General features: G+C 41.3%; 1 pseudogene; it reads right to left on the bottom strand.

The window, feature by feature from the left end:
* LOC135323036 (trafficking protein particle complex subunit 9-like) overlaps positions 1-21,116 on the bottom strand; it is a 60,786-nt pseudogene that overhangs the window by 22,531 nt on the left and 17,139 nt on the right.

Here is a 21,116-nt window from a genome sequence, read left to right as displayed (position 1 = left end):
CAACATGTAGTCTAGGAAATCAGCTGTGATAAGGGGCCCGGGGGCAGTCACAGAAGATGCAACTAAGGCACAGAGAGGTGACATAATTTGCCCAAGAAGATCAGCTTCAAGCCCCAACAATGTGTGTCACGTCCCTCTGTTTAACTCTTATGCTAAGCAAGCTAACTTTTTGTAGATTATGGTTATAAACAGACGAGGTATCAAAATACATAGAAGGACACACATCAACTCTAAGATGTTCATTAACTCCACTATTTTGTTTCTATTTATTTTATTTCTATTAAAAAATAATTAAGAACCTCTGCAGTCAATATAGCAAAATGCTACTGGGTTTTAATCCAGAATATAGAGGTGTTAAGTGTGTCATTACTTATACTTATTTGTATGTTCACAAGACAAAATGATTTGAAGGTCTCTCTCCCCTTCCCCTACTCACTACTGGCTCCCACCAGAGCTCCCAGACCACACATCGAACAGCCTTTCACTTTACCCACAGCTGAACTCATCAGTTTTCCCCCAGAGCTCCCTCTGCAGATTTCCCTCCTCAGAGCACAGCGGGACCATCATTTACCTCATTAATCCACCCAGAAACCTGGGCCTTACTCCATCCTACCTTCACAGACAGCATTCATCCTTTCATTTTAACCATCTAAACATGCCTTCAATCTGTTCGCTTTTACCCACTGACCGTCCCACCGCTCAAGTGGAAGCCACCAACACTGCCCACCTGGACTCACAGGTCTCCAAAGTGGCCCCACAGCCACTCTCCCATACTTGAGACAAATGGTATTGTGTCACTCCCGCTCTTTTTGGACTCTTTTCAAACCCACTGTTCTAAGAAGTAACTCCAATTTCTTCACCTGGTGAAGTTCTTTGCCATGAAACTGTCAGCTCAGGGAGGGGAGGACACGCCCTCTCCCCTAGGACCCGCCCTCTGGCTAGAGCATCAGCTTGGGAGGACCTGCTGAGCTACACCAGCCTGTATTCTAAACCTGGTCTTGAGTTCTTAGCAAACTGCTTCACTTATCCATACAAATCAAAGGTAGATTAGAAAGATTTTAGATGTTGAGCTAGACTATTGATTTGGGGATTTTGCACTAGCAACCTGCAAGTACATGTTCTAATGATTCTGTCTTCTTAAAACCACACCCAGATTTAAGTAGTATTTGTGGAATGTCTTCGGAGTAAAAGGGACTGTACTTTTACAGACTTTATGTTTTATAACATGAACAACCCGGACAGGGTCACAAATGGAACCGCCTCACAAGTGACAGAAGACAGGTGAGAGGCATATAGCAACAGGTCACAAAGATGGTAAGAGCAAAGTTGTTTCTCCAACCCCCGAAAAAATTCCTCCAAGAACCAAAAACTCTGAATTTTGAAGTAAAATACTATCATATAAAGAAATAAACTAAATAATCCTCTTCATCAGGGTTTCAAGATCTGACTGCAGAATTTTTAGCAGGCCATACTGAATCCTAGCACAGAAAAATCAGATGGACTAGTGGTGAGTAAGTTCCAGGGAAACGGCAGTAATTCCTCCACTTGTAAGAGGACACACACTCACTTGTCGAAGGTGATTGTAAACCACATTCTGGAGAAATTCAGGAGATTCAGGCATTGCTTCTAGATGGTGATGACACGGAAGGACGGCTTGGATGCATGCTTCTAACCGAGTCACCGGCATTCTAACAGTGCAGGGGGAAAAGGAGGCCCTCAGTCAAGAGCAGAGAAGTTCCTGTCGTGTCTCACAGGCCGTGCCTCGGGAACTCAGTGCCCTGTAGCAGTCCGGCCCCAGGCGAGGACCCGCAGCTTGGCCCCCAAAGCAGGAGGGGCACTGTGCTTGAGAAAGCCCACCCCTGATGGGAGCAAGAGGGGCTGGTGGGGTTGTGTGAACCTATAAATGCCCACAGAAATACACCTACATACATTCAAGTGATACAATTAAGAGTAGCAGGCTATTTAACAAAATTTCAATTGTCAGTGTTAATTTTACCATTCCTTTCCTCTTGTCCCCTGCACTCTGAAACAGGCTTAGGCTCTCTCACACCTGCAGCTCTGATGCAATAGTTGTGAAGTCGTTTTACTTTGCTGCAAGTGTCCTCGCTCCCCTTGTCGCTGTGACTGTCGTCTCTTAACACAGTCAGACGTCTTCCTGGATCTCTCCCTGAGTTCCTTGCTCCTGCTTTCCAGATCCTGAGATAAAGAACAGGTGAAGGCACATGACTAGAAAAGGCACTGTGGACTTGACCAAAGTCCTCAGTGACCCCCTAGGTGAATGCTGCCCACCCCTTACCTTTGATTCTCAAGGTTCTGCCCATGGTGACATCCAGACAGGAGAGAGTCTTGGGCCCAATTAAAAGCTGTGTGGCTTGGGTGCGGGGACAGGTGCAGGAGCTGGTTCCGGAGCCGGGCCTCTCCCCACCTCTGCTCCTCTCTCTCCCGAGGCCCCGCTGCCAATCCCCCAGGCTCCCTGATCTTCTGTCCTTCTCTTCTACTCTACTCCAAGCCCTTTTCCCCTTCCTTTAGTCCCTGATTATCCCCAGCTGGAGTGATTTTTCCATCACAGCATCTGAAAAAATTTCCTGCAGCTGAAAAAGAGGTCTCTAGCGGTCAACGCCCACATGGTGGTTCCTGAAGAGAGCCCCTGGTTAGGGGGACCCTCACCAACACTCACGGGGCATCAGACATGTTGCAGGGTCGGCCACCCCAACAAGAGTTGCTGTGACCCCAAGGCATGCGCAGCATCCCTGCTCACATAACTGTGGTTGGCCCACTTATCCGTTATTAAGAAGGAAAAATAAAAAAATTGCTCATGTTTCTTACTAAAATTATTTATGAGGTGGAAAAAGAAATTGTAATAGAAAAGAACAAATTTGACTCCATGTTAGATGTGTTCGTTTGGCTTTAAACCTGTACCCCGTTTTCTAGGCTAAGACTTGTTATCTCTGCACCTTTTGTAAAAGAAAGTTGCCCTTAGCCTGAAATATCCAGGAGAGCCTATTCTCCGGGCTCTGATCTTTAAGGATGTTAGCTCTTCTACACTTATGTAGAGATGGCAAGTTGCAAAATAAAGAATAACCTTTGTTTTTTTTTTGGAGGTTTTACAGGGGCACCATGATTTGACCCACATGGACAGCTGCAAGAACAAAGGATTCCAAGGACAAACAATTCGTACAGCAAGAAGTTTGCAACAACCAACCACACCCCCACCGCTTTTTAGTGTAAAAGGAGACTGAATTCTGACTTGGGGAAGAGAGTTCTCCTGGATATCAGTATGCCATCTTCTGAGTCTGCCAGCTTTTCAAATAAAATCACTATTCCTTACTCCAAAAGCTCATCTCCCGATTTATTGGCCTGTCATGCAGCAAGCAGAACGAGTTTGGACTTGGTAACAAAATGACTGCATTAGAGGTAGTAAGTCTCCACTGTTTCCTCATTTCCAGTATGTCACAACCTATCAATTTCGTATGCTGTTTAACAACACGACCAAAAAACCTATTATACGGAATTGACTCCACGGAAATAAAATTATTTCTACTCCTTCAAAACTTTTTTTCTTTTCTATTTTATTTTGTTTTGCTTATTGAAAAGAAAATAAAAGTCAAATCATTTTATTTCACGTATTTTTTATAGCTACATATTGTAAATACTACAAAGACATTTAAATTGCAATAAAAATTGTTCACATATTAGTATAAAGATATATACACAATCAATGCAGATTAGGAAAGGAGTGGATATTTACTAAAAATCCACTGCACATCCAGTCTTTTACAAGCATATCCTGGAATATAAGCTCTATTATCCAGGGGTCCCCCACCCCCATTCTCACTGCCGAGTCCCATAGTAATCAACCTCCAAGGCACCAGCATAGAACCATGCAATCACTATTTTAGGTATAAATGAGGGAATTAGCTCATTCAATTCTAAAACAGAAAACTTAAAATAAATACTGAACTTATTTACAAAGAAAATTGGACACAAAAAAGTACAGTTTCTCCCCCAAGTCACAAAGATAATTACTGGTAAAGGCAAGATTTCAACTCATCTGCCTGATTCTAAAAACTAAGGTGGAAATCCCCTTCGACTGTGGAGGTCCAGCAGTACAGCCTATCACCCTTTGTTCAGATCTAGCCTTAGACAGCCTGAGACAGCACCCCTTTCCTATGGAACTCGAGGGCAAACGATAACAATAACGATTTTATATTCAGTAGTTTCTTAGGTCTCATTTATATAAAGTGTCAGCAGGTCAGCAGAAAACTCTGGGAAATATGAGTGGGTCCAGAGCTTTTTGCTGATAAGAAACTCAATCTATCAGGACAGAGTGCCCTTCCCATGAGAGGCCACATGGACATAAACTAAAGGCAGCTGAGCAATGAAAACTAGCAAGACCATGGAACTCAAGCAAGAAGGATCCCTGCCATCCCCTGCCCAGTTGCCTCTTCACCCGCGTGGACAAGATGGCAGAAGACCCAGGTTCTTGTCCAAGTTATACCATCATGGATTCTCACCCATAAAAAGTTACGACTCTATGCTGTCTTAAGCCCTTTCCAACTCAAATATGATGACACAAATATCTCAGCAGAATGTCTATGTCTTCACTTTCTCTCTTCTATTAGGAGACTATATATATGGCCTCAAAGCAGAAATCCAATTAAAAACACCATGAACGAAGGCAGGTGAAATTCTGCGTAAGAGACTTTGTTCTCACGCTCAGTGAATGAAAACTCAGAATAAGTGTTCCTTCTCCCTCTGCAAGTGGGAGGTAGCCTGATTGTGTGTGTGTTTGTGTGCGCACGTCTGTGTGTGTGTAAATGAAATACAATGTATTCTGGGATGTGTACAGGTTTTTTTTATGTTACTGTCATTTCATGAGGATGAGCCAACCTTTAACGTAACTTGAATCTAGTGTTCTGAGAGAGTCTCAGGCTCTTTTGGTGGAGGATGGGAAAGGGGAAAGGAAAGGAGGAAAGAAGTAAATGAAGAAAAGGAGTAAGAATACTGCTAGGGAAAGGCAAAACATTAATTTTTTTCCTACTTGCATCACACACAAATTAGGGACTGGCTTTCCCCCATGTCTTGTCAAGCACTGAGTTGCAGAAGAAGAGGCGACAGCCCATTTCTCACTGAGATTGTGGCTGTACATGGCATCTTATAGACACAAATTATTTACCTTGATCAAACACTCTACCAGCAGGCCGTAATTCTCCTGTTTTGAGAGACAAGAAAACAGGAGTTCAAAGAGGATATATAACTTGACAAAAGTCAGAGGACCAGTAAACAAGAGAGGATGAATTCAAACTCAGATCTTTATGCAGAGTCTGCTCTTCCCACTCACAGGACTGGAAAATCCTTAACACACAGGCTCCCCAGCTCCCCTACAGTGTTCCTGGCGCCAAGCATTTCCCATGGCGATGGTCTCCAGTTCTCAGACACAGCACTCTGTGCAGCCAATAACCTCCATTCAACCTTGATCATCTACCTGCCTCACTCACCAGGCTTCTCCATACAGGCAAGAAAGCTGGCTTTCAAGTGCATACAAAGCCACCCCTGGTCTGACCTGAGCTCTTAAGCGGCTTTTCCAGCATAAAGGCAGCCATGAAACTGCTCACAGTTTGTACATGAGCCACACTACCTCTCTCCATCTGTCTCCCCACCTGTACTACTTAGCTATGACCATTTTGAGAATCTTGGAAACAAATTTTTAAAAACACAAAAGAAAGGATTCTGGAACAAGTACTTAATATTTACAATTTTAAATGACAAGTTACAAAGTGAGTATTTACAAACCGAATCTGCCTTCCTAGGTGTCAGTTTTAACAGTTAAAAAATACAATAGCAAAAGATTCTCACTTACAAAATTAACAAAAACATCAACAATAATCTGGAATAAACTCAAAACCAATGCCCATGTTGTACATGGAGAAACACAGGACTGTACTGAGGGGTAAAGTAAGAAGTGTGAATGTAGAGACATCAACATTTTGTATGGAGGAAAGCAGTTTTGTAAAGATGTACGTTCTCCTAAAGATAATTCAAAACTTACTAAAAAATCCCATGACAGCTCTTATCTGTTTTTTTTTTTTTTTAACTTGAACAAAATATTTTGGAACTCTTCAGGAATAATAAAGTCATAATACTAGACAAGAAAATTAGGGATGGAAAAAAGAATCAAAAAAAATCGCACTGTCAGTGCGATTAAATAAATTTTTACAATATGTAAGATATAGTGCTGGAGTAAGAAAGTAATATTGACAGAAATAAACCATGAGCTCAAAAAGAGACTCTGGTGTACATAAGTATTCTTTACAGGTGGGATTTCAAATCAAAGAGCCAAGTATGAATTCAATAATTGTCTTGGGACAATCAGAGAATCACCTGGAAAAAACAAATTCTATTCCAGTCATAATGACCACAAGAAAAATTACAGATAGTGATGTAAATATTAGAAAGTACTAATAACAGAAAATACAACTCTTTGCTCATAGTAATTCAACTTCTCCTCACTGTAACAAGTACTATTATCATCTCCATCATAGAGATTAAAAAATCCTACAGAGGAGATATATACCATTATAAGAAAGTATTTCTAAGAATAATATCAACTATAAAACCCAAAAAGAAGACATTTACTGTCTTAAGATTATTTTGGGTCACAACAAAAATAAACCTACTGAACAAAGTGAAAGCAAGAAATGACAAGTAAAAGCTCTGTGATACATGTTGAAGAAGACAAGGGGTTAATTTTCATAACACAGAAATAGCTGTCAGAAAGCAACAAGAAGCTCCCTCACTTAAATGTGTGCAAAGGACAAAAGGGATCATTCACTTTTCAAAAGTCAGATGGCTAATGAGTGAAAAATGCTCAATACCTCACTGGTCATCAAGTGCAAACTAAAACAATGAAAAAGCACTTTTGCTCATCGTATTGGCAAATATTTTTAAAAGATATTCTAGGTAGTGTCCATCTTTGAGAGAACAAACTGTGAGCGATCTTTTTGGAGGACGACGTGTCAATGGATATGTAAACTCTGAAAAACGTCTGTACACACATACTGAATTCCACTTTTAGGAATCGTTTCGTTTAGAAAAAAATCAGTTCAAAAATATGTACTCATCAGAGCATTTACACAGCACTGTTTACAATGGTGGGAAGAAAAGCTGAAGTGAAATCATATCCAGCGATAGAGAATTGGTTACATAAGTTATTCTACATCTTTTCATTCCCCGCAGGAGAAGGAATTTCTAGAGTCACTTGAAAGGAGCCTGTGATGTATTTAATTGTCACATCCAGGGACTAAATTTCCAGAAACCTTAACTAAAGGAATACTCATACAAGATCACAGGAATGTTTGTACAAGAAGGATGCCAGTCAAAAACCCTTTCTGACAGTGGAAAGTGGAGAAAACTTAAGTGTCCACCATCAAGACAATGATGCGGTAAATCAAGGCGAGCTGTGGGCTCTGAGGGGGCCGGCGTTTCACAGTGGTCCAGGGCCTTGTCCACATTACTCTCCCACCAAAGGTGTCCTTACACAAGAGACCAAATCTACTGCACAACAGGAGACCCCTCTATCTGAAAGGACCGGGTGAGTCTGGAGTGGGAGGACGTCTATGATATACACCTCAGTGAATAAACCGAGCTGCAGAAAACATATAGTATGGCCTTATTTTTCAATAAAGCATATATACACACACATATACATAGATTTCTCATATACATGTATGTATGTATGTGTATATATATATGACATAGGCATAAAGGTCATGAAATATATACACCACATTGTCAGCAGTTTTTACTCTCAGGAAAAAAAGGGGAAGGGATGTAGGGGCCTTTCGGTAACACCACAGCTCTCTTTTCAGTATTTAAGTTAAATATACTTGGAATTTAAAAGTTTATTTAAGTCCGAAGTAAAATGGACGATGTCTCCACAAGACAGAATGCTATACTGGTCATTAAAAATCATGGCAGGGGAGATAGAATACTGTAGAAAAACGTGTAATAAGCCGAATGGAAAATGGAGGTCTCCACACAGTAAACAGGCACAGAGTGCTCGCTGGTTTTTATGACAGACGTAATACACACTGATGAAAAGAACAGAAAATAGATGTTAAAATGTTAATTATTATCTCTGAGTAGTGGGACCAGGATAGACCCTTTTGTCCCTTTTTTTCAGACTTATTATATTAAATACACATTATTTTTCATCTGAAAAAAGAATTTTTAGATGTCTAGTACCACACATTGAAAAAAATACACGAGTACTTACAGAAATAACTAGGAGACACGGCAGCAGCGTCACACAGTGTAGAACGGACGATCCTGAATAACACCGCTCAGTTACATAAGGACCCACAAAGTGAGAGCACCTGCTGTAACAGGGCGCGGCCCCCTTCTATTTGTCAGTTGTGTCTTCAGGGCTGAGGCAGTTCTGAGCACGGCCAGTGTCAGTGCTGGTGTCTGGGTGGATGCCACTGGAGGTGAGGGCACCTGCAAGCCGAGAGGAAGAACAGAAATCATCCTCTGCTTTTTCGGTCTTGTTTCTTTGTTACTTTTAAAGAGAGGTGTAAATAAGATAAACTAAATCTTCCCTACTGAAATTTCAATAATGAAACCGTTTTTAAAGTGTTCACAATTTATATTCTGCCTATAACTGTCTTTTCAACAAAGCATCATATTTATTAAATGTTAATTAACTCAGTTAATTAACTACCTGTTGAAACCTACTAAAGAACATGAAATGCCGTATGCAAAAGCACCACGCCTGCAGTGACTACCTTAGCTGTCTTGACGGCAGTGCAGTCAGCCCCCACCATCCCGTGGCCCTGAGCTCCTGATGCTGCTAAGAGAACACGCTGCCGCCTCAGATGGAGAGGAATGTTGAAAGCGTTTTCTGAAATCTACAGCACTGACAAAACATAACTGACAAATCCCAGGCCCCTTTGAGGCTGTCATTTTCTGTTTCTGGCCAATACACGTCAATGAGCAGAACCACCCCATTCCCGAGCCATGGGACTCACGTGGGATGCAGTTTTGGAGAAATTTCCAGGTATAGAATGTAACCAACTATACATAGAACTCTGAAAAAAGAAAAGATGCAATATTCTGATTTTGGAAGACACTCAAAATATTCTCCTAAGCCTTAGTAGCTGGAAAGGCTGGGCTTCCCCTAAGCCACTTATTTATTTCACCGCCAATGAGCATCTCCCACAAACCCTGTTTCCCTGTGTCTGCTGGGAACCTCAGGCACACTGTTGCTGTCGATCTTATAAGTCACAGGGTAGACGCGTGTCTCTCACGCCTGCAACTCTCACACAGGCTCGCCTCCTAGCCTCACTGTCTGAACTTGGCCCCATTTTCTCACCTGTTTATTTGATATCTGTTCTTCTGTAAGCTGCCTGAAATGCCTTTTGGAACAAGTCAGAAGAATCAGTGGATTGAGAAATGGACAGATGGACAGGTGAGAGGTGGGCAGACAGACAGAGACTCCAAGAAAAGGGGAACAAAGAAAATTTCCTATGCAGAACCCTCTTCTAGTCAGGGAAGAAAACCGCCACTGAGAAGTGTGAAGAGGCAGGTGGCTTAGGGCTGTTTCCTGGATTCCATGAAAAGTCCCACCAAGAGATGAGAGGGTAGAACTGTAAATAATAAAAGAAAAAAAGCATGCATGCTTGAAAAATATATCTACAATATGTACTTTCTAAAGAATTGATTCAAATCAGCAGGGCCCAATAACACAATCCTTGGGTATTTACAGAAGTGAGAATCCCATCTCCAAACCACAAGGCATCCCTTCGGAGCACTAAGAGTCTACACGGGACGGTCATAAAGCTGTCACCGCAAAAGCGATGCTATCCTGCACTTACGAGGAATGAGCAGCTGTGCTCGGGCTGCCCACGCGCGTCATTTACGCCCCACAGCACCTCTACGGGGGAGGGACGCCTAGCGAACCCATCTCTGCAGGACAGAAAACAAGTCCGGGAGAGGCTAAGCCGACCTACCAGTTCTCCATCTCACAGGACTGGTCACTCCAGAGCAGGACTCGAACTCGGACCCACGTTTGTAACCACAGTACTACCGTGCTTTGTGTGCTTTTTGTGTGTATAATACATTTGTTTCTGGCATGAAAGGATATTTAACAAATGTTCAGTTGTCTTGTCTATCTCATTAGCTCACAATCTTTATATTTTTAAATTGTATTCCTTTCCCCTGGAGAAAGGAACGGAAAGAGCGGGGGTCAGAATGAGGTGGGGCTCAATTCTTTATCTGTTACCTCAACTCATCCAAGTCCCCAAACAGGGAGAAGGAGCAAATGTTCTCTTCATCTTTTAAAGAGAGGGCTCCACTGATGGTGACTTACTCAACTCCAAAACCAAGTCTGGGGGAAGGGCACAGACAGCAACCAGAGCAGTATCACCAGTAGGAAGGAGAAAAGAGCTCAGGGGAGGGCTCAGGGCGTCAGCCTGATTTGATTTCAATCGATAATATAATACCACAGACTAAAAATACTAGCATGCAGTGGATTTGCTCTTTCTTGACATCTAGCAAGTTTCCACAGCCCACATGTAACATTATCGTGAACTAGTGAAAGGAAGAGTCCACAGGCAGGGAAAATCAATGCCACAGGCAGGCTGAAACCCAGGCTGGAGGAAAGGAAGTGAAAGGGCATAGTTAAGAAGAGGGGAAAGTTTGGGAAAAAGACATCATCACAAGGACTATCAAGCATCATCCAGCAATCATATAATCATTCATTCAAGAGAGAGTTACTTAGGTCCTATTTTGTGCAAGATTTTACACAGGGCAAAGCAAGAGTTCAGCGTCCATGGTGGCAGCAATTGGCGGGGCTATAATACAATACTGATCCCGGTACCTTGCACACGTATACTCAGTATAAAGGCAAAAAAATAAGGTAAAATAATACTATGTAAACTCTACGCATTGTTGAAAAAATTTAAAGAAGACCTAAATACCTGGACAGACACACCTTGCACATTCCTGGATCAGATGACAGTGCTCTTGGGATGGCAGTGCTCCCCAGAGCGATCTGTATACTCAACGTGGTCTCGATCACAATCCCAGCGGGCTCCTCTGCAGTAACTGACTAGTTGCTGCTACTATTCATATGGGAATTCGAGGGACTCAGTAACCAAAACGTACTTGAAAAAGAAGAACAACATGGGAGGACTTGTAATTCTCAATTTCAAACCTTACAACTGTATCTCCAGGTGAGATTAGAGGCCATTTTTAAGTTATTACTGGGTTTATCCTTATTTTCTAAATTCTCTACATTGAAAATACCTGTTTGAATAAGAATAATAAAAAGTAAGGTATCTTTTAAAACATGCACAGCGATTCATTCATTGGGAAAAAATTATTTTAACTATAAAGAGGTAAACAAATATCTAGTGAAAAAGGACTACTTAAAAACAAGTGTGCATTTACAATTTTCATAAATTGAAAACTGAAAAGCAGAAAAACATCAAGTTTCTAGGGAGACCGGTGAAACATATTAATAGTCATTTTCAAAAATTCTAATTGAACAATGAAAACTCAAGAAAGGGAAAATTGTGATTGACACCCAAGTGCAAACACATGGAGAGCAAACGCCTAGAAATCACAGTTCTTTTAAATCTGCTTCTAACTCAATAGGAGAGGAAATTTCTCACTGAGGGGACAGTGGAATCCCATGCATAAGACAGGATACACAGTACAAACTGCAGTAGTATCGGGAGTGAATTTCTTAGAATTCTAAAGTTACAACATTGCTGAAAAACTATAAAAACACTGACAGACAGATTAAAACACACAGTCATATATATTATATAGAAACATATGAAGTCTGCTCCCATGTTGCATAGAAATACAAGCATATTTGTTCATTTATAGGCACTGATTACTTTATCCCAGATAGAATATTTCAACTAAAAAAAAATCAATACACTCCTCTTGTCAAATCTACTTGATAATTTACTCTGCTATGTAACCATAATGTGTCTAAGATAGATCTAAAATTAGTGAAAAATCTTTGTATGGTTTCTTGAATTCTTCTCAAAATTCCAAGCTTAATTTTAAAATAGATCTGAGCAGTATTTCTATATTATCTTTTCCCTTGTGAAATGAATAACACAGTCTGTTGTCAAAATTCTGTCCTTACAATGATTCACGAGCACCATATCCTCACAAAACTGCTGGACAGCAAGGCACTATCCAGACACTGTGACCAAATAAATGAAACACAAGGAAGACAGTGACCGTATTCTGGAGGGCTTATAATCTGTGTCAACACCGGGTTTTTATTTGATTGGTTTGATTGGGTAGCAAAATGAAATCAATCAAGTACTTTCTTCTTTGAGCATTCTGTAAGTCATGACTGTTTTTAGTGTCATGAGAAGGAAAGACTTAAGCATGACTTGATTAGGTCAACTAGCAACAATCATCACTGGAGAGTGAGTAATAAAGAAGTTAACTGATAGAAATGCTTCTGCCTACATGAGACCTAAAGTAAATCTACACTGATATCCAAAAGGAAAATGAGGAGATGAGGTCCCCAATGAGAAAACAAACTAACAAGAAATCAAAAAAGGAAAGACGTTTTCATTAACGATTCCAGGCAGTAGTGGAACATGGTGGTGAGGGTCACAGATGCTTGGGACGAACATGAGTGTCTGAACTCCCACAGCACTGGGTAGCTGTGACACTGATATTTCAGAGAAATTTTCTGCATCTCAGTCTCCTATCCATACACTGGCGACAACAACCGCACCCATCTCGTAGAACGGTCCTACGAATTAAGTTATTTTATATATAAAATTTTAAATAAAATACCTCAGATTTTAAATAATATCCCAAAAGCACAAGGAAGAAAGAAAACAGAGATAAACTGGAGTTCATCAAAATTTAAAACTTTGCTTCAAAGGGCACCATCCAGAAAGTGAAAAAACAACACACAGGAGAAAATTTTTTCAAATCATTTATCTGATTAGGAATTTGTATCTCCAAATTAAAAAAAAAAAACAACAAAAACCCTACAACTCAACAATAAAAAGGCAACTCAATTAAAAGGTGAATAAAGGATCTGAAAAGGTATTTTTCAAGGAAAATATACAAATGGCCTATAAGCACAATGAAACGATGTTCAATATCATTAACTGTAAGGGAAATCAAGTCAAAACCACTAGAAGAAACCGCTTCACACCCACAACAATAGGTTATAATAAAAAAAAGTGTAACAAACAGTAATGAGGTCACAGAGGAAGCAGAGAGCGCAGCCCTTGCTGGTGAGGACGTAACACAACATGGCCACTTTGGAAAACAGCCTGGCAGGTCCTCAGAGAGTTGAACATTTGGTTTCTGAATGACCCAGCAATTCTGCTGTCTGGGCACAAACGTAAGAGAACTGAAAACAAATGTCCACATAAAAACTCCTACAGGAATGTTCACGGTGACACTAGTCATCACAGCCAAAAACAGAAACAACCCAAATACCTATCACCTGATGAATGGGTAAACAGTGGGGCCCAGCCATACAGTGGAATATTATTCAGCAATAACAAAGCATAGTGTACTGACCCAGGCCACAACGTGGACAAACGTTGAAAACGTTACTCAGTGTGAAAGAAGCCAGTCATATTAGACGGTTCCACTTACATGAAGTGACTCGATTTAAATGAAATGTCCAACACAGGCAAATCAACAGAGAGAGAAGAGTGGCTCCTTGGGGCTGGGGGAGGATGGGGAAGAAGGGAATGACTGCTTATGCATACGGGGCTTCCTGCTGGGGGAATGAAAATATTCTAAGATTGAATGGGATGCACAATTCTGGGCATAGAGTAAAAACGACTGTACATTTAAATGGATGAATTGTATTAAAACTGGTAAGAAAAAAAGCACCTCGGGCCAGTACCTTCCCTAGTAAATGCAAATTGCTAACTTTTATTAGAGGAAGAAGAAACTGCCCTCGGCATGAAAGTAGGAGATCAGCAAATGTGAGTTAACCGAAATTGGACAAAAGCATTTCACTTGAAACAGTTGCTGAATGTACACGAAATAGGAAAATCAGTTTCACATCACGAAGAAGTGTCGGAGCCAGCCGACAATGAGCAGGTCCAAAACCTGTGCTGCAGGACTAAGAAAAGAAAGAAGACAACAAGAAGACAACAAAGGTGGGTTGAGAGGGACACACTCTAAGTCCGCAAGACGCAAGACTCAGAATGGACCCCGAGTTTATTTCCAGCAGTCAATTTATACAATTTTGACAACTCAAAACATGCATTCCTTCACGTAGGCATAAGCATTGTAACCTTTACCCTAATCGTAAACCACCATGTACTAAGATTGTTAACTTGTGTGCTGATTATATCTTCTTTAACAATGTCACTGGTATCTTATTTGCATAGGATGTCCTTAAGGCTTAAAATTCCTTGACGCAAACATCTTCAAGGGGTGGCGGGACAGAGATTGTCTTTAACAGATCAACCTCAGAGCCTGACGCCAGCACTCAAGATTTATTATCCTGTTAGTGCCGACCGTCCTCAGGTCATGAGTTGGCTCCCCAAAAAGAAGCATTCTGCTTCAAATGCAGATCAAGGATTCGGCAAGCCCAGCTGCTACAAATGACCAGAGAAGAAACCTGGTTCGTAAAACAAGCACCAGAGCGAACAAGGAAATGTTGGTGAGGAAAGCAGGCGGCCGAATATCTGGAACAGTTTGCTACAAATAATTTCTCCAATGAAAATTTAAAAATAAAATGAAAGTGATGAAATGCTCTCTTGACCTCACGTGAATGGGCTTCCTTCTCTGCTCGACTGTTCTGTAACCCCGATTGAGAGACTCAGGAGAATCAGCATGTCTCCTGGGAGTCCCCAAAGGACTGCCCACCAGCACGCTGACCACCATCACATCTGCCAGGGTTGAATTGCAGAGAAGAGACCAACTTCTGAAAGGCACAGGAAATGTTGACAAGGGAAGGAAAGGCTGCAGTCAGTCCTGGGACAGAGGCCCTCTGAGCAGAGGCCAGAAGGCTGCAGGTGAACTGCAGTGGCCGTGGGACAGGAAGGGACCATGGGGAGCATATCTCAATTCTCTCCTCTCTCTCCATCGGGTAGGAGAGATAAACCTGAATCCTTCTCACCTGGAACTGTGGGTTGGCTGGCAGAAGTCTTACCGACATGGAATGATTATTCAAGACTCTGTGGAAAAAGTCAAGAAATCGAGAGGGAGTAGGGAGCCAACTCCACGAGCCTCTCAATTGCTCCCTTATTTATTGTGTATAATCAAAGGAAAAATTCATTAACAGTTGTGTGATAGTAATAGGAACTTCGGGAAAGACAGTATGAAGCAGAGATTGTAGAATACACAATGAGTACAAAGGATTAGTGTATCTTTAGGGAAGTCATGGGGTGAGGGGAACAAGATACATTTTTAGACATGTGAATTACAAAGCAGACCACCAGACCAGCCAGGTCCTTGTTCTGTGGATCATAGACTATCTAACAGCACACAAGCTCAGCGTTTATAGCTGAGGGCCTCGGTCCTTGCTTTGCAACCAGCAGAGTGCTATCTGAAAACTCAACTATGCAAGCAAAGCATTGTCTCTGCTTTTTAATGCAAGGAGACTGGAGTGAGGATGCACAGGCACTTGCTTGCAAAGCAGTTTCTAAGCATATATTTTTCTTCTTAAAGTTCACAGGCAGCTGGGGTGTGTTACAATTTGTTAACCCAATCATGGGCTCCCACATGGAACCATTATGGAGGACACCCTAGGATGACAAATCCTGCCTCTGGGTCTTTTAATGCCATCTTCAGCCACTCTTGCAGGGTCTAGGCACATCCGTGAATAACGATCCTACAGAACTACCCACACTCTTAATTCCTGGTGCTTGAAACTTAATTTTAGCTCTACACAACTTACCATAGAAAAGTTTCAATAATAAAAGATACAATATTCCTTTTATATCTCATCATATTACTGATTTTTCTGATTGCTCTAAGCTGCTTCTACTTGGTAAAGCACATAATTCTGCAGGTGAATTCAGTAACTTCCATTGGGCATATCTAGCCAGTTTGGGCTTGCCAACTTCTATTGGTCAAATACCGATACACTTAATTGATTTCTTTGTTTATCAATTTCAGCCGGGAGGAGAGGGAATGTCACTCTTTTCCTCAGCCCAACCTCAACCCTTTTCTCATCAACTCAGGCCTCCTGAAAACAAAATAAAGGACTTATTTCCCTTCTACTCTTTCCACAAAACCAACAGGAAACATCAGCCTGGAGAAAGAATTCAACACAAATGTTAAAACAAAAATCTATAAACCTGAAGCAACTCCATCTCCGAATCATGATACACAATGATATGAGAGTAAGTGTGTCAGGCACAAAGCATGCGTGAGCCTGACCACCTGATTTCTATTCTTCAAAGGAAGGAAGGTTTTCATATTTTTTATTATCATTTTTTGTCATTGTTTCTGATTATGCCAAAAAAATAGTTTATGAAATAATTATGCACTACAATAACAGATTATTATTGTATCAATTATAGAAGGCATTCAGAGGGGATAGGAAAAGCCACCTCTGTAAAAAATGCAAAATTTCTTCCCCTGTTAAGAACACGTATACAAAATGCAACAGAGAATTCAAATTCTTGTGGAGAGGAGCAAAAGCCACAGAACCAAAGCAAAGTCAATACAATGAGTTAATTCAGAATTCACTGGACAAACATGCTCAATGCATTCAAATAATTTTAAAGGCACACTGCAAACCATTCACTTAATGATCTGCAGGCTAGAGGAAGCATTTCCCGCTTTAACAGACAACAGAAATCAATAGGGTGCCCCAACAAACAAGGACCAAAGAACAATCAGGTTTTTAACAGTTCTGATAAATCAGCATGTTCTAAAGATCAAAATCCAGAAATTTTAAACATTCATTCACACCACAATGAAACAAGCACTTAAAAAAAAAAATACAAAGGAACTAAGCACATAGATCATGTACATAGATCAATGAGAATTTCTTGTACCGCTGGAAGAACAGTCTAAAGCCTTTTACTTGAAAAATAAAACTACTTTTAATGATAACTGCTAAAACACATTTAATCATTCATGTTGCCTTGAAAAATCTGAGGCACTTGTATCTGATCAGAAAAGCAGTTCTGAGTAATAGTAGGTTACAATTCAGTGCCAGTTTGCTTTAGAAGAAAAGAGAAAAGAAAAGCTACTGTTTCTCATATCCTGCACAGAGTGTGAAGTGCCTCCCTGCCGCTTTCTCCTCCCGTTTTCTAAGCTCATGCTCCCCAACACTTCTGAAACAAGTGTGAGAACCTCTTATTCCCAATATGCCAAATGACAAAAGAATATCACTTTATTTGTGTAAATATATGCCTACACCTTGAACTGGAGGAGAAAGGTATCAGAAGTCCATATGGAACTTATTTCTACCTTCCTGAAATCACACACACAAACGTTCACACAGACACAGACACAGACCCCCTGGATTACTGAGCACTTCACAAGCTTAGTACTTAGAAATTCTAGAAGATAACTTTGTAGTTAGTTTAAAATACAAAACTTTCAGCTTTTGAAAGCCTTGATCATCTTCTTAACCATCCAAATATCAAACAGATCCAATTAGCCTTCTCTGTAGAATGTAATTTCCCTTGATGGCAAAACAGACCCTAAGAAGTACTGGATCAAAGATTCATGTTTATCACTACCTATGATCGTTTTTAAGCACATTAACAGATTCAGAAATGTATGTCTCAACAACATTTATTCTTACTGAAAAAGCATACGTGTTCAACTGTCTATACAGAGACTAGGTCCCATGATGGTGTTTAAGATCTATTTTGTGTATTGCAATATTTATTTTCAAGTGCAGACAAGGAGGGTGTGTATTACTCTGTTGTAGAACACCTGCTTAGCATGCACAATGTCCTGGCTTCAGTCCCCAGTACCTCCAAAAAAAAAATAAATAAAAATAAGTGCATATTTAAAAATAAGAATAAAGTTATAAAAAAAAGCAGACTAAAAAGCACTGCAATCTAGGTGCTACAATTATACTAAAAAAACAAGTGTTTCTATCAAATATTGACTATATGCCAATCACAGAGACAACCACAAATCACACCTGAATCATCACGTGTGATTCTCAACAACCCTAAGTAGACACGGATGAGAAACCCGGCACTGCGGATGAGGAGACGGAGCTCGGAAGATCCGGGGATGCTGACCGTCCTGCTCCCCGTGACACCACGTCAGCCCAGGGCAAGCGCTGACAGAGCTGCTCTGAGGGGACACCCAGCTGCATGGAACCTTGCAGCACTGGGGAGTCCCAGAAAACACTAAAAATTGTTCAGTGAAAAACCAGCTCAAATATATTACACTGTGCCACATCCTTTAAAAAGGGAAAATGACTGAGACCTTTTTGATGCCTCCGTGTCCTTTCTGCCATCATCAATTATTTGCCCTCTCAGGGTTACCAGTGATGAACTGGACCCCATATGAAGTGCACTCAGATGGAAGAGCTTTTAAAGTTATTTTACGAAGTTTGTAAGACTCTGTCTATGCCTCACACAGGCGGTCATCCATCACTTCTCACCGGTGTGGAAGTACCACCTGAAATCACTCCTTTCTCCTTTTTAAAATCCCTTCATCTAATCCAGACTTTTCAACAGCAAAGAAGCACCTCAACCACAGACAGTATACAGCTTTTCACCAAACGGACTCGAACAGCCCATCGGACTACCTGGAAGCCCTTTTTTTTCTATTAAAACCACTTCCAGGTACTTCATCATTTTCTGATTGGTGGATTTAGCCTCTGACTGGCCAACTCAGAGAGCTCCCAGCCTCACATCCGGGGGTGGGAGAGGACCCTGCTGTTGGGGGAAATCAGTGAGGAAGGCGGACATCCTCCCGCCAGGTCTGCACAGGTAGAAGTGCCACAACATGCTCAGAAATTATACCGTCAGCACCCCTGGTCTCCCATGGACTTGTTTCACATTAACCAAACTCATGACACACTGATGAAAGAAAACCAGAAACTTAACTTATTAATGTAACAGAAGACGTGAAACTATGAACCAGACTGAAATATCAGAGTTCAACAATGAGTACATTTTCTCCTCCACGGCCCAATCACGGGGAGGCAGTCACATGGCAAGCATGGACAGAAACAGAGCAGGAAGGGTTTCTAGATTAACTCAATGGACTAAATTTCTGTTATAAGAACTGATCTACTGCCTGGAAAACAATCAACGCCAATCACGGTGCACTCTCCGTGGACAGTGGCCGAGACACGACTGTGAGCACCTGTGTAACTCTCCTTTCCCTGTCCTTTCTGGGCTAACTGATGCAAAGTGGTACAAAGATTCAGTGATGCAGATACCTCTTAACACCCAAAGCCCATCCCTGGGAGCCTCAAAACAAGACAGCTAGGGTTTAAATACCAGCTCTGCCACTTTCTAGTTCTGTGATTTTGGCCAACTTACTTACCCTCTCCGTGCCTCAATTTCCACACTGTAAAACTGGTATAACAATCAAACCTTCCTTACTCGCTTGTTGAGAAGATTGAAGGATTCATTTCTGTAAAACTCTCAGAAAAGAATGTAGCATGTTTTGGGTGTTCAACAAATGTCAACTTAATATCAAAGTGATTTACAAGTCTCCCTTCTAATCATCTTACGTTTCCTGTCTAGACTAAGTCCCAAAGAAAATCCTTATTTCTCCTTTTATAAACTCTTGGGGAGCACCCTTCTCTTCCATCCCACCACCTGTTTAAACCGAGGGAGGGAATGCCTCCTAACCATTCCTCTGGGCCATGGAGAGTGCTTCTCCATTCACACCCCTGGTCCCTGGCCCAAAGCTAGCCCTCGTCACAGTAACAGAGTGAGGTGTGAGTCCGGGGAGACAAGCAGGGCATTTGAAACCCTTCCTTTCCCTCCAGTGTTGATCACCATTGGGAAGCACTTGGGATGCTCAGCTCCATGGCAGGACAGCCCTGTGCATGATGGGGCAGGTCCTCTCAAGGGAAGGCTCGCTGTGGCACAGAGCTACCTGGGACAGGGTGAGTCTCTAATTCTGGGACACAGTATCATGACACGCATTTTCCCACAGCCCTGAAGTTCATGGAGAATGTGGCTTCATCAGTAACAAAGAAGACATTTATCGCCTGCCTACTCTTTAGTGTCATCTCTCAGTTGGCTGCTGGAGACAACATGTGTATAAGTATTGGATCCCCTTAAGCCCCAATATATATGAAGTAACAAAGAATTCTGTGGCTTAACATTGGTTCAGGGCGACTGTGTAACAGTTCTGACTCTGCTGATGCTTAATTATGGGTATAGGAACTATGGAACCTCCTCAAATATCTTTCAGCATAAAACCAGCTTTTCTTATTTCCCTGTTTCTTAGTAATTGCCAAAGACTCTCAAATTATGGCTTCACACAAAACAGCAGCTAAAGTTTATGAACCATCTTGTGATACCAACTGTGGTAAACACTTTACATAATTTCTAATTCTCACAATTCTACAAAGCAGATACGAATGTCCCCATCTCACAGACGAGGGAAATCTCAGAACGAACTGACTCAGGCTCACGTGGCTCAGTGGCAGCACGTGCACGCAAACCCAAGTCAAAAAACTACACCCCTTCCTATATGTACCAAATCTCCTACCACCAATTAACACACAGCGGCGGAGTCAATACTCAGGGAACTCAATACACTTTTCAGCTTTAAGGTTCCCCAGATGCCACTTCTAGCTGTTTTATAAAATCCCGGCTCACTGGCTTCTAACACTGGAAGAAAAGTCCGATTTTGCCATTGTTTACACAGCAAGTCTGAAATGTTCACAGTGAGATGACAGAATAAAACTAAAATATAAGCAGAATAATTTTTCCAGGTAGACAGACATAATGGACATTGTGCTATTCTGAAGCATTAAGCAAAGAAATCAAAATAAAATAACGTTGTTTAAGCCTTCTTTTACAAACAGGAAAATTAAGACTGTAAGAAGGTGCAACAGCGCCACCTATGGCTAAAAAGACCTTCCAGGTTGCCAGGAAACATGCAACACAAAAATTGCCTGTAGGATCAGAAAAGAGAATCAGGTAACT

Source organism: Camelus dromedarius, chromosome 15, assembly GCF_036321535.1.
Source record: "Camelus dromedarius isolate mCamDro1 chromosome 15, mCamDro1.pat, whole genome shotgun sequence".
In the NCBI taxonomy this organism is placed as follows: Eukaryota; Metazoa; Chordata; class Mammalia; order Artiodactyla; family Camelidae; genus Camelus; species Camelus dromedarius.
This window is presented reverse-complemented; position numbering and strand designations above follow the sequence as displayed.